We start from the raw sequence: 15,402 nt of genomic DNA, 5'->3' as shown, positions 1-15,402 counted from the left end.
CTCCCACAGGATTCAGTGTTAATCATTGAGACTCCCACAGTGTTCGGTGTTAATCAGTGAGACTCCCACACTGTTCAGTGTTAATCAGTGAGAATCCCTCAGGGTTCAGTGTTAATCACTGAGACTCCCACAGGGTTCAGTGTTAATCAGTGAGACTCCCATAGGGTTCAGTGTTAATGAGTGAGAATCCCATAGAGTTCAGTGTTAATCAGTGAGACTCCCACAGGGTTCAGTGTTAATCAGTGAGACTCCCATAGGGTTCAGTGTTAATCAGTGAGACTCCCATAGGGTTCAGTGTTAATCAGTGAGACTCCCACAGGGTTCAGTGTTAATGAGTGAGACTCCCATAGGGTTAAGTGTTAATCAGTGAGACTCCCATAGGGTTCAGTGTTAATCAGTGAGACTCCCATAGGTTTCAGTGTTAATCAGTGAGACTCCCATAGGGTTCAGTGTAAATCAGTGAGACTCCCACAGTGTTCATGTGTTAATCAGTGAGACTCCCATAGGGTTCAGTGTTAATCAATGAGACTCCCATAGGGTTCAGTGTTAATCAGTGAGACTCCCACAGGTTTCAGTGTTAATCAGTGAGACTCCCACAGGGTTCAGTGTTAATCAGTGAGACTCCCTCAGGGTTCATGTGTTAATCAGTGAGACTCCCATAGGGTTCATTGTTAATCAGTGAGACTCCCACAGGATTCAGTGTTAATCATTGAGACTCCCACAGTGTTCGGTGTTAATCAGTGAGACTCCCATAGGGTTCAGTGTTAATCAGTGAGACTCCCATAGGTTTCAGTGTTAATCAGTGAGACTCCCATAGGGTTCAGTGTAAATCAGTGAGACTCCCACAGTGTTCATGTGTTAATCAGTGAGACTCCCATAGGGTTCAGTGTTAATCAATGAGACTCCCATAGGGTTCAGTGTTAATCAGTGAGACTCCCACAGGTTTCAGTGTTAATCAGTGAGACTCCCACAGGGTTCAGTGTTAATCAGTGAGACTCCCTCAGGGTTCATGTGTTAATCAGTGAGACTCCCATAGGGTTCATTGTTAATCAGTGAGACTCCCACAGGATTCAGTGTTAATCATTGAGACTCCCACAGTGTTCGGTGTTAATCAGTGAGACTCCCACACTGTTCAGTGTTAATCAGTGAGACTCCCTCAGGGTTCAGTGTTAATCACTGAGACTCCCACAGGGTTCAGTGTTAATCAGTGAGACTCCCATAGGGTTCAGTGTTAATCAGTGAGAATCCCATAGAGTTCAGTTTAATCAGTGAGACTCCCACAGGGTTCAGTGTTAATCAGTGAGACTCCCATAGGGTTCAGTGTTAATCAGTGAGACTCCCACCGGTTTCAGTGTTAATCAGTGAGACTCCAATAGGGTTAAGTGTTAATCAGTGAGACCCCCATAGGGTTCAGTGTTAATCGGTGAGACTCCCTTAGGGTTTCAGTGTTAATCAGTACGACTCCCTCAGGGTTCATGTGTTAATCAGTGAGACTCCCATATGGTTCATTGTTAATCAAGTGAGACTCCCACAGTATTCAGTGTTAATCATTGAGACTCCCACAGTGTTCGGTGTTAATCAGTGAGACTCCCACACTGTTCAGTGTTAATCAGTGAGACTCCCTCAGGGTTCAGTGTTAATCACTGAGACTCCCACAGGGTTCAGTGTTAATCAGTGAGACTCCCATAGGGTTCAGTGTTAATGAGTGAGAATCCCATAGAGTTCAGTGTTAATCAGTGAGACTCCCACAGGGTTCAGTGTTAATCAGTGAGACTCCCATAGGGTTCAGTGTTAATCAGTAAGACTCCCATAGGGTTCAGTGTTAATCAGTGAGACTCCCACAGGGTTCAGTGTTAATCAAGTGACACTCCCACAGTGTTCAGTGTTAATCAGTGAGACTCCCACAGGGTTCAGTGTTAATGAGTGAGACTCCCATAGGGTTAAGTGTTAATCAGTGAGACTCCCATAGGGTTCAGTGTTAATCAGTGAGACTCCCATAGGTTTCAGTGTTAATCAGTGAGACTCCCATAGGGTTCAGTGTAAATCAGTGAGACTCCCACAGTGTTCATGTGTTAATCAGTGAGACTCCCATAGGGTTCAGTGTTAATCAATGAGACTCCCATAGGGTTCAGTGTTAATCAGTGAGACTCCCACAGGTTTCAGTGTTAATCAGTGAGACTCCCACAGGGTTCAGTGTTAATCAGTGAGACTCCCTCAGGGTTCATGTGTTAATCAGTGAGACTCCCATAGGGTTCATTGTTAATCAGTGAGACTCCCACAGGATTCAGTGTTAATCATTGAGACTCCCACAGTGTTCGGTGTTAATCAGTGAGACTCCCACACTGTTCAGTGTTAATCAGTGAGACTCCCTCAGGGTTCAGTGTTAATCACTGAGACTCCCACAGGGTTCAGTGTTAATCAGTGAGACTCCCATAGGGTTCAGTGTTAATCAGTGAGAATCCCATAGAGTTCAGTTTAATCAGTGAGACTCCCACAGGGTTCACTGTTAATCAGTGAGACTCCCATAGGGTTCAGTGTTAATCAGTGAGACTCCCACCGGTTTCAGTGTTAATCAGTGAGACTCCAATAGGGTTAAGTGTTAATCAGTGAGACCCCCATAGGGTTCAGTGTTAATCAGTGAGACTCCCTTAGGGTTTCAGTGTTAATCAGTACGACTCCAATAGGGTTAAGTGTTAATCAGTGAGACTGCCATAGGCTTCAGTGTTAATCAGTGAGACTCCCACAGGGTTCAGTGTTAATCAGTCAGACTCCCACAGGGTTCAGTGTTAAACAGTGAGACTCCCACAGGGTTCACTGTTAATCAGTGAGATTCCCATAGGGTTCAGTGTTAATCAGTGAGAATCCCACAGGGTTCAGTGTTTATCAGTGAGACTCCCATAGGGTTCAGTGTTAATCAGTGAGTCCCCCACAAGGTTCAGTGTTAATCAGTGAGACTCCCACAGGGTTCAGTGTTAATCAGTGAGACTCCCACAGGGTTCAGTGTTAATCAGTGAGACTGCCATAGGTTTCAGTGTTAATCAGTGAGAATCCCATAGGGTTCAGTGTTAATCAGTGAGACTCCCACAGGGTTCAGTGTTAATCAGTGAGACTCCCATAGGGTTCAGTGTTAATCACTGAGACTCCAACAGGTTTCAGTGTTAATCAGTGAGACTCCAATAGGGTTAAGTGTTAATCAGTGAGACTCCCACAGGGTTCAGTGTTAATCAGTGAGACTCCCTTAGGGTTCAGTGTTAATCAGTGAGACTCCCTCAGGGTTCAGTGTTAATCAGTGAGACTCCCATAGGGTTAAGTGTTAATCAGTGAGACTCCCATGGGGTTCAGTGTTAATCAGTGAGACTCCGATAGGGTTAAGTGTTAATCAGTGAGACTCCCATGTGGTTCAGTGTTAATCAGTGAGACTCCCATAGGCTTCAGTGGTAATCAGTGAGACTTCCACAGGGTTCAGTTTTAATCAGTGAGACTACCACAGGGTTCAGGGTTAATCAGTGAGACTCACACAGGGTTCAGTGTTAATCAGTAAGACTCCCATAGGGTTCAGTGTTAATCAGTGAGACTCCCTCAGGGTTCAGTGTTAATCAGTGAGACTCCCATAGGGTTAAGTGTTAATCAGTGAGACTCCCATGGGGTTCAGTGTTAATCAGTGAGACTCCCATAAGCTTCAGTGTTAATCAGTGAGACTCCCACAAGGTTCAGTGTTAATCAGGGAGACTCCCACAGGGTTCAGTGTTAATCAATGAGACTCCCATAGGGTTCAGTGTTAATCAGTGAGACTCCCACAGGTTTCAGTGTTAATCATTGAGACTCCCTCAGGGTTCAGTGTTAATCAGTGAGACTCCCTCAGGGTTCATGTGTTAATCAGTGAGACTCCCATAGGGTTCATTGTTAATCAAGTGAGACTCCCACAGGATTCAGTGTTAATCATTGAGACTTCCACAGTGTTCGGTGTTAATCAGTGAGACTCCCACACTGTTCAGTGTTAATCAGTGAGAATCCCTCAGGGTTCAGTGTTAATCACTGAGACTCCCACAGGGTTCAGTGTTAATCAGTGAGACTCCCATAGGGTTCAGTGTTAATGAGTGAGAATCCCATAGAGTTCAGTGTTAATCAGTGAGACTCCCATAGGGTTCAGTGTAAATCAGTGAGACTCCCACAGTGTTCATGTGTTAATCAGTGAGACTCCCATAGGGTTCAGTGTTAATCAATGAGACTCCCATAGGGTTCAGTGTTAATCAGTGAGACTCCCACAGGTTTAAGTGTTAATCAGTGAGACTCCCACAGGGTTCAGTGTTAATCAGTGAGACTCCCTCAGGGTTCATGTGTTAATCAGTGAGACTCCCATAGGGTTCATTGTTAATCAGTGAGACTCCCACAGGATTCAGTGTTAATCATTGAGACTCCCACAGTGTTCGGTGTTAATCAGTGAGACTCCCACACTGTTCAGTGTTAATCAGTGAGACTCCCTCAGGGTTCAGTGTTAATCACTGAGACTCCCACAGGGTTCAGTGTTAATCAGTGAGACTCCCATAGGGTTCAGTGTTAATCAGTGAGAATCCCATAGAGTTCAGTTTAATCAGTGAGACTCCCACAGGGTTCAGTGTTAATCAGTGAGACTCCCATAGGGTTCAGTGTTAATCAGTGAGACTCCCACCGGTTTCAGTGTTAATCAGTGAGACTCCAATAGGGTTAAGTGTTAATCAGTGAGACCCCCATAGGGTTCAGTGTTAATCGGTGAGACTCCCTTAGGGTTTCAGTGTTAATCAGTACGACTCCCTCAGGGTTCATGTGTTAATCAGTGAGACTCCCATATGGTTCATTGTTAATCAAGTGAGACTCCCACAGTATTCAGTGTTAATCATTGAGACTCCCACAGTGTTCGGTGTTAATCAGTGAGACTCCCACACTGTTCAGTGTTAATCAGTGAGACTCCCTCAGGGTTCAGTGTTAATCACTGAGACTCCCACAGGGTTCAGTGTTAATCAGTGAGACTCCCATAGGGTTCAGTGTTAATGAGTGAGAATCCCATAGAGTTCAGTGTTAATCAGTGAGACTCCCACAGGGTTCAGTGTTAATCAGTGAGACTCCCATAGGGTTCAGTGTTAATCAGTAAGACTCCCATAGGGTTCAGTGTTAATCAGTGAGACTCCCACAGGGTTCAGTGTTAATCAAGTGACACTCCCACAGTGTTCAGTGTTAATCAGTGAGACTCCCACAGGGTTCAGTGTTAATGAGTGAGACTCCCATAGGGTTAAGTGTTAATCAGTGAGACTCCCATAGGGTTCAGTGTTAATCAGTGAGACTCCCATAGGTTTCAGTGTTAATCAGTGAGACTCCCATAGGGTTCAGTGTAAATCAGTGAGACTCCCACAGTGTTCATGTGTTAATCAGTGAGACTCCCATAGGGTTCAGTGTTAATCAATGAGACTCCCATAGGGTTCAGTGTTAATCAGTGAGACTCCCACAGGTTTCAGTGTTAATCAGTGAGACTCCCACAGGGTTCAGTGTTAATCAGTGAGACTCCCTCAGGGTTCATGTGTTAATCAGTGAGACTCCCATAGGGTTCATTGTTAATCAGTGAGACTCCCACAGGATTCAGTGTTAATCATTGAGACTCCCACAGTGTTCGGTGTTAATCAGTGAGACTCCCACACTGTTCAGTGTTAATCAGTGAGACTCCCTCAGGGTTCAGTGTTAATCACTGAGACTCCCACAGGGTTCAGTGTTAATCAGTGAGACTCCCATAGGGTTCAGTGTTAATCAGTGAGAATCCCATAGAGTTCAGTTTAATCAGTGAGACTCCCACAGGGTTCACTGTTAATCAGTGAGACTCCCATAGGGTTCAGTGTTAATCAGTGAGACTCCCACCGGTTTCAGTGTTAATCAGTGAGACTCCAATAGGGTTAAGTGTTAATCAGTGAGACCCCCATAGGGTTCAGTGTTAATCAGTGAGACTCCCTTAGGGTTTCAGTGTTAATCAGTACGACTCCAATAGGGTTAAGTGTTAATCAGTGAGACTGCCATAGGCTTCAGTGTTAATCAGTGAGACTCCCACAGGGTTCAGTGTTAATCAGTCAGACTCCCACAGGGTTCAGTGTTAAACAGTGAGACTCCCACAGGGTTCACTGTTAATCAGTGAGATTCCCATAGGGTTCAGTGTTAATCAGTGAGAATCCCACAGGGTTCAGTGTTTATCAGTGAGACTCCCATAGGGTTCAGTGTTAATCAGTGAGTCCCCCACAAGGTTCAGTGTTAATCAGTGAGACTCCCACAGGGTTCAGTGTTAATCAGTGAGACTCCCACAGGGTTCAGTGTTAATCAGTGAGACTGCCATAGGTTTCAGTGTTAATCAGTGAGAATCCCATAGGGTTCAGTGTTAATCAGTGAGACTCCCACAGGGTTCAGTGTTAATCAGTGAGACTCCCATAGGGTTCAGTGTTAATCACTGAGACTCCAACAGGTTTCAGTGTTAATCAGTGAGACTCCAATAGGGTTAAGTGTTAATCAGTGAGACTCCCACAGGGTTCAGTGTTAATCAGTGAGACTCCCTTAGGGTTCAGTGTTAATCAGTGAGACTCCCTCAGGGTTCAGTGTTAATCAGTGAGACTCCCATAGGGTTAAGTGTTAATCAGTGAGACTCCCATGGGGTTCAGTGTTAATCAGTGAGACTCCGATAGGGTTAAGTGTTAATCAGTGAGACTCCCATGTGGTTCAGTGTTAATCAGTGAGACTCCCATAGGCTTCAGTGGTAATCAGTGAGACTTCCACAGGGTTCAGTTTTAATCAGTGAGACTACCACAGGGTTCAGGGTTAATCAGTGAGACTCACACAGGGTTCAGTGTTAATCAGTAAGACTCCCATAGGGTTCAGTGTTAATCAGTGAGACTCCCTCAGGGTTCAGTGTTAATCAGTGAGACTCCCATAGGGTTAAGTGTTAATCAGTGAGACTCCCATGGGGTTCAGTGTTAATCAGTGAGACTCCCATAAGCTTCAGTGTTAATCAGTGAGACTCCCACAAGGTTCAGTGTTAATCAGGGAGACTCCCACAGGGTTCAGTGTTAATCAATGAGACTCCCATAGGGTTCAGTGTTAATCAGTGAGACTCCCACAGGTTTCAGTGTTAATCATTGAGACTCCCTCAGGGTTCAGTGTTAATCAGTGAGACTCCCTCAGGGTTCATGTGTTAATCAGTGAGACTCCCATAGGGTTCATTGTTAATCAAGTGAGACTCCCACAGGATTCAGTGTTAATCATTGAGACTTCCACAGTGTTCGGTGTTAATCAGTGAGACTCCCACACTGTTCAGTGTTAATCAGTGAGAATCCCTCAGGGTTCAGTGTTAATCACTGAGACTCCAACAGGGTTCAGTGTTAATCAGTGAGACTCCCATAGGGTTCAGTGTTAATGAGTGAGAATCCCATAGAGTTCAGTGTTAATCAGTGAGACTCCCATAGGGTTCAGTGTAAATCAGTGAGACTCCCACAGTGTTCATGTGTTAATCAGTGAGACTCCCATAGGGTTCAGTGTTAATCAATGAGACTCCCATAGGGTTCAGTGTTAATCAGTGAGACTCCCACAGGTTTCAGTGTTAATCAGTGAGACTCCCACAGGGTTCAGTGTTAATCAGTGAGACTCCCTCAGGGTTCATGTGTTAATCAGTGAGACTCCCATAGGGTTCATTGTTAGTCAGTGAGACTCCCACAGGATTCAGTGTTAATCATTGAGACTCCCACAGTGTTCGGTGTTAATCAGTGAGACTCCCACACTGTTCAGTGTTAATCAGTGAGACTCCCTCAGGGTTCAGTGTTAATCACTGAGACTCCCACAGGGTTCAGTGTTAATCAGTGAGACTCCCATAGGGTTCAGTGTTAATCAGTGAGAATCCCATAGAGTTCAGTTTAATCAGTGAGACTCCCACAGGGTTCAGTGTTAATCAGTGAGACTCCCATAGGGTTCAGTGTTAATCAGTGAGACTCCCACCGGTTTCAGTGTTAATTAGTGAGTCTCCAATAGGGTTAAGTGTTAATCAGTGAGACCCCCATAGGGTTCAGTGTTAATCAGTGAGACTCCCTTAGGGTTTCAGTGTTAATCAGTACGACTCCAATAGGGTTAAGTGTTAATCAGTGAGACTCCCACAGGGTTCAGTGTTAATCAGTGAGACTCCCTTAGGGTTCATTGTTAATCAGTGAGACTCCCATGGGGTTCAGTGTTAATCAGTGAGACTCCCATAGGCTTCAGTGTTAATCAGTGAGACTCCCACAGGGTTCAGTGTTAATCAGTCAGACTCCCACAGGGTTCAGTGTTAAACAGTGAGACTCCCACAGGGTTCACTGTTAATCAGTGAGACTCCCATAGGGTTCAGTGTTAATCAGTGAGAATCCCACAGGGTTCAGTGTTTATCAGTGAGACTCCCATAGGGTTCAGTGTTAATCAGTGAGTCCCCCACAAGGTTCAGTGTTAATCAGTGAGACTCCCACAGGGTTCAGTGTTAATCAGTGAGACTCCCACAGGGTTCAGTGTTAATCAGTGAGACTGCCATAGGTTTCAGTGTTAATCAGTGAGAATCCCATAGGGTTCAGTGTTAATCAGTGAGACTCCCACAGGGTTCAGTGTTAATCAGTGAGACTCCCATAGGGTTCAGTGTTAATCACTGAGACTCCAACAGGTTTCAGTGTTAATCAGTGAGACTCCAATATGGTTAAGTGTTAATCAGTGAGACTCCCACAGGGTTCAGTGTTAATCAGTGAGACTCCCTTAGGGTTCAGTGTTAATCAGTGAGACTCCCTCAGGGTTCAGTGTTAATCAGTGAGACTCCCATAGGGTGAAGTGTTAATCAGTGAGACTCCCATGGGGTTCAGTGTTAATCAGTGAGACTCCGATAGGGTTAAGTGTTAATCAGTGAGACTCCCATGTGGTTCAGTGTTAATCAGTGAGACTCCCATAGGCTTCAGTGGTAATCAGTGAGACTTCCACAGGGTTCAGTTTTAATCAGTGAGACTACCACAGGGTTCAGGGTTAATCAGTGAGACTCACACAGGGTTCAGTGTTAATCAGTAAGACTCCCATAGGGTTCAGTGTTAATCAGTGAGACTCCCTCAGGGTTCAGTGTTAATCAGTGAGACTCCCATGGGGTTAAGTGTTAATCAGTGAGACTCCCATGGGGTTCAGTGTTAATCAGTGAGACTCCCATAGGCTTCAGTGTTAATCAGTGAGACTCCCACAAGGTTCAGTGTTAATCAGGGAGACTCCCACAGGGTTCAGTGTTAATCAATGAGACTCCCATAGGGTTCAGTGTTAATCAGTGAGACTCCCACAGGTTTCAGTGTTAATCAGTGAGACTCCCTCAGGGTTCAGTGTTAATCAGTGAGACTCCCTCAGGGTTCATGTGTTAATCAGTGAGACTCCCATAGGGTTCATTGTTAATCAAGTGAGACTCCCACAGGATTCAGTGTTAATCATTGAGACTCCCACAGTGTTCGGTGTTAATCAGTGAGACTCCCACACTGTTCAGTGTTAATCAGTGAGAATCCCTCAGGGTTCAGTGTTAATCACTGAGACTCCCACAGGGTTCAGTGTTAATCAGTGAGACTCCCATAGGGTTCAGTGTTAATGAGTGAGAATCCCATAGAGTTCAGTGTTAATCAGTGAGACTCCCACAGGGTTCAGTGTTAATCAGTGAGACTCCCATAGGGTTCAGTGTTAATCAGTGAGACTCCCATAGGGTTCAGTGTTAATCAGTGAGACTCCCACAGGGTTCAGTGTTAATCAAGTGACACTCCCACAGTGTTCAGTGTTAATCAGTGAGACTCCCACAGGGTTCAGTGTTAATGAGTGAGACTCCCATAGGGTTAAGTGTTAATCAGTGAGACTCCCATAGGGTTCAGTGTTAATCAGTGAGACTCCCATAGGTTTCAGTGTTAATCAGTGAGACTCCCATAGGGTTCAGTGTAAATCAGTGAGACTCCCACAGTGTTCATGTGTTAATCAGTGAGACTCCCATAGGGTTCAGTGTTAATCAATGAGACTCCCATAGGGTTCAGTGTTAATCAGTGAGACTCCCACAGGTTTCAGTGTTAATCAGTGAGACTCCCACAGGGTTCAGTGTTAATGAGTGAGACTCCCATAGGGTTAAGTGTTAATCAGTGAGACTCCCATAGGGTTCAGTGTTAATCAGTGAGACTCCCATAGGTTTCAGTGTTAATCAGTGAGACTCCCATAGGGTTCAGTGTAAATCAGTGAGACTCCCACAGTGTTCATGTGTTAATCAGTGAGACTCCCATAGGGTTCAGTGTTAATCAATGAGACTCCCATAGGGTTCAGTGTTAATCAGTGAGACTCCCACAGGTTTCAGTGTTAATCAGTGAGACTCCCACAGGGTTCAGTGTTAATCAGTGAGACTCCCTCAGGGTTCATTGTTAATCAGTGAGACTCCCATGGGGTTCAGTGTTAATCAGTGAGACTCCCATAGGCTTCAGTGTTAATCAGTGAGACTCCCACAGGGTTCAGTGTTAATCAGTCAGACTCCCACAGGGTTCAGTGTTAAACAGTGAGACTCCCACAGGGTTCACTGTTAATCAGTGAGACTCCCATAGGGTTCAGTGTTAATCAGTGAGAATCCCACAGGGTTCAGTGTTTATCAGTGAGACTCCCATAGGGTTCAGTGTTAATCAGTGAGTCCCCCACAAGGTTCAGTGTTAATCAGTGAGACTCCCACAGGGTTCAGTGTTAATCAGTGAGACTCCCACAGGGTTCAGTGTTAATCAGTGAGACTGCCATAGGTTTCAGTGTTAATCAGTGAGAATCCCATAGGGTTCAGTGTTAATCAGTGAGACTCCCACAGGGTTCAGTGTTAATCAGTGAGACTCCCATAGGGTTCAGTGTTAATCACTGAGACTCCAACAGGTTTCAGTGTTAATCAGTGAGACTCCAATATGGTTAAGTGTTAATCAGTGAGACTCCCACAGGGTTCAGTGTTAATCAGTGAGACTCCCTTAGGGTTCAGTGTTAATCAGTGAGACTCCCTCAGGGTTCAGTGTTAATCAGTGAGACTCCCATAGGGTTAAGTGTTAATCAGTGAGACTCCCATGGGGTTCAGTGTTAATCAGTGAGACTCCGATAGGGTTAAGTGTTAATCAGTGAGACTCCCATGTGGTTCAGTGTTAATCAGTGAGACTCCCATAGGCTTCAGTGGTAATCAGTGAGACTTCCACAGGGTTCAGTTTTAATCAGTGAGACTACCACAGGGTTCAGGGTTAATCAGTGAGACTCACACAGGGTTCAGTGTTAATCAGTAAGACTCCCATAGGGTTCAGTGTTAATCAGTGAGACTCCCTCAGGGTTCAGTGTTAATCAGTGAGACTCCCATGGGGTTAAGTGTTAATCAGTGAGACTCCCATGGGGTTCAGTGTTAATCAGTGAGACTCCCATAGGCTTCAGTGTTAATCAGTGAGACTCCCACAAGGTTCAGTGTTAATCAGGGAGACTCCCACAGGGTTCAGTGTTAATCAATGAGACTCCCATAGGGTTCAGTGTTAATCAGTGAGACTCCCACAGGTTTCAGTGTTAATCAGTGAGACTCCCTCAGGGTTCAGTGTTAATCAGTGAGACTCCCTCAGGGTTCATGTGTTAATCAGTGAGACTCCCATAGGGTTCATTGTTAATCAAGTGAGACTCCCACAGGATTCAGTGTTAATCATTGAGACTCCCACAGTGTTCGGTGTTAATCAGTGAGACTCCCACACTGTTCAGTGTTAATCAGTGAGAATCCCTCAGGGTTCAGTGTTAATCACTGAGACTCCCACAGGGTTCAGTGTTAATCAGTGAGACTCCCATAGGGTTCAGTGTTAATGAGTGAGAATCCCATAGAGTTCAGTGTTAATCAGTGAGACTCCCACAGGGTTCAGTGTTAATCAGTGAGACTCCCATAGGGTTCAGTGTTAATCAGTGAGACTCCCATAGGGTTCAGTGTTAATCAGTGAGACTCCCACAGGGTTCAGTGTTAATGAGTGAGACTCCCATAGGGTTAAGTGTTAATCAGTGAGACTCCCATAGGGTTCAGTGTTAATCAGTGAGACTCCCATAGGTTTCAGTGTTAATCAGTGAGACTCCCATAGGGTTCAGTGTAAATCAGTGAGACTCCCACAGTGTTCATGTGTTAATCAGTGAGACTCCCATAGGGTTCAGTGTTAATCAATGAGACTCCCATAGGGTTCAGTGTTAATCAGTGAGACTCCCACAGGTTTCAGTGTTAATCAGTGAGACTCCCACAGGGTTCAGTGTTAATCAGTGAGACTCCCTCAGGGTTCATGTGTTAATCAGTGAGACTCCCACAGGGTTCAGTGTTAATCAGTGAGACTCCCATAGGCTTCAGTGTTAATCAGTGAGACTCCCACAGGGTTCAGTGTTAATCAGTCAGACTCCCACAGGGTTCAGTGTTAAACAGTGAGATCCCACAGGGTTCACTGTTAATCAGTGAGACTCCCATAGGGTTCAGTGTTAATCAGTGAGACTCCCACAGGGTTCAGTGTTTATCAGTGAGACTCCCATAGGGTTCAGTGTTAATCAGTGAGTCCCCCACAAGGTTCAGTGTTAATCAGTGAGACTCCCACAGGGTTCAGTGTTAATCAGTGAGACTCCCACAGGGTTCAGTGTTAATCAGTGAGACTGCCATAGGTTTCAGTGTTAATCAGTGAGAATCCCATAGGGTTCAGTGTTAATCAGTGAGACTCCCGCAGGGTTCAGTGTTAATCAGTGAGACTCCCATAGGGTTCAGTGTTAATCACTGAGACTCCAACAGGTTTCAGTGTTAATCAGTGAGACTCCAATAGGGTTAAGTGTTAATCAGTGAGACTCCCACAGGGTTCAGTGTTAATCAGTGAGACTCCCTTAGGGTTTAGTGTTAATCAGTGAGACTCCCTCAGGGTTCAGTGTTAATCAGTGAGACTCCCATAGGGTTAAGTGTTCATCAGTGAGACTCCCATGGGGTTCAGTGTTAATCAGTGAGACTCCCATAGGGTTAAGTGTTAATCAGTGAGACTCCCATGGGGTTCAGTGTTAATCAGTGATACTCCCATAGGCTTCAGTGTTAATCAGTGAGACTCCCATGGGGTTCAGTGTTAATCAGTGAGACTCCCATAGGCTTCAGTGTTAATCAGTGAGACTCCCACAAGGTTCAGTGTTAATCAGTGAGACTCCCACAGGGTTCAGTGTTAATCAGTAAGACTCCCATAGGGTTCAGTGTTAATCAGTGAGACTCCCATAGGGTTCAGTGTTAATCAGTGAGACTCCCACAGGGTTCAGTGTTAATCAAGTGACACTCCCACAGTGTTCAGTGTTAATCAATGAGACTCCCACAGGGTTCACTGTTAATGAGTGAGACTCCCATAGGGTTCAGTGTTAATCAGTGAGACTCCCATAGGGTTCAGTGTTAATCAGTGAGACTCCCATAGGGTTCAGTGTAAATCAGTGAGACTCCCACAGGGTTCATGTGTTAATCAGTGAGACTCCCATAGGGTTCAGTGTTAATCAATGAGACTCCCATAGTGTTCAGTGTTAATCAGTGAGACTCCCACAGGTTTCAGTGTTAATCAGTGAGACTCCCTCAGGGTTCAGTGTTAATCAGTGAGACTCCCTCAGGGTTCATGTGTTAATCAGTGAGACTCCCATAGGGTTCATTGTTAATCAGTGAGACTCCCACAGGATTCAGTGTTAATCATTGAGACTCCCACAGTGTTCGGTGTTAATCAGTGAGACTCCCACACTGTTCAGTGTTAATCAGTGAGACTCCCTCAGGGTTCAGTGTTAATCACTGAGACTCCCATAGGGTTCAGTGTTAATGAGTGAGAATCCCATAGAGTTCAGTGTTAATCAGTGAGACTCCCACAGGATTCAGTGTTAATCACTGAGACTCCCATAAGGTTCAGTGTTAATCAGTGAGACTCCCACAGGTTTCAGTGTTAATCAGTGAGACTCCAATAGGGTTAAGTTTTAATCAGTGAGACTCCCATAGGGTTCAGTGTTAATCAGTGAGACTCCCTTAGGGTTTCAGTGTTAATCAGTGAGGCTCCAATAGGGATAAGTGTTAATCAGTGAGACTCCCACAGGGTTCAGTGTTAATCAGTGAGACTCCCATAGGGTTCAGTGTTAATCAGTGAGACTCCCACAGGTTGCAGTGTTAATCAATGAGACTCCCACAGGTTTCAGTGTTAATCAATGAGACTCCCACAGGGTTCAGTTTTAATCAGTAAGACTCCCATAGGGTTCAGTGTTAATCAGTGAGATTGCCACAGGGTTCAGTGTTAATCAAGTGACACTCCCACAGTGTTCAGTGTTAATCAATGAGACTCCCACAGGGCTCAGTGTTAATGAGTGAGAATCCCATAGAGTTCAGTGTTAATCAGTGAGACTCCCACAGGATTCAGTGTTAATCACTGAGACTCCCATAAGGTTCAGTGTTAATCAGTGAGACTCCCACAGGTTTCAGTGTTAATCAGTGAGACTCCAATAGGGTTAAGTTTTAATCAGTGAGACTCCCATAGGGTTCAGTGTTAATCAGTGAGACTCCCTTAGGGTTTCAGTGTTAATCAGTGAGGCTCCAATAGGGATAAGTGTTAATCAGTGAGACTCCCACAGGGTTCAGTGTTAATCAGTGAGACTCCCATAGGGTTCAGTGTTAATCAGTGAGACTCCCACAGGTTGCAGTGTTAATCAATGAGACTCCCACAGGTTTCAGTGTTAATCAATGAGACTCCCACAGGGTTCAGTTTTAATCAGTAAGACTCCCATAGGGTTCAGTGTTAATCAGTGAGACTGCCACAGGGTTCAGTGTTAATCAAGTGACACTCCCACAGTGTTCAGTGTTAATCAATGAGACTCCCACAGGGCTCAGTGTTAATGAGTGAGACTCCCATAGGGTTCAGTGTTAATCAGTGAGACTCCCATAGGGTTCAGTGTTAATCAGTGAGACTCCCATAGGGTTCAGTGTTAATCAAGTGACACTCCCACAGTGTTCAGTGTTAATCAATGAGACTCCCACAGGGTTCAGTGTTAATGAGTGAGACTCCCATAGGGTTCAGTGTTAATCAGTGAGACTCCCATAGGGTTCAGTGTTAATCAGTGAGACTCCCATAGGGTTCAGTGTAAATCAGTGAGACTCCCACAGGGTTCATGTGTTAATCAGTGAGACTCCCATAGGGTTCAGTGTTAATCAATGAGACTCCCATAGGGTTCAGTGTTAATCAGTGAGACTCCCACAGGTTTCAGTGTTAATCAGTGAGACTCCCTCAGGTTTCAGTGTTAATCAGTGAGACTCCCATAGGGTTCATTGTTAATCAGTGAGACTCCCACAGGATTCAGTGTTAATCAGTAAGACTCCCATAGGGTTCAGTG

This window comes from Petromyzon marinus, unplaced genomic scaffold (genome assembly GCF_048934315.1).
Source record: "Petromyzon marinus isolate PM22_M1 ecotype Great Lakes invasive population unplaced genomic scaffold, UKy_Petmar_22M1.pri1.0 PM_Scaffold_4, whole genome shotgun sequence".
In the NCBI taxonomy this organism is placed as follows: Eukaryota; Metazoa; Chordata; class Hyperoartia; order Petromyzontiformes; family Petromyzontidae; genus Petromyzon; species Petromyzon marinus.
This window is presented reverse-complemented; position numbering follows the sequence as displayed.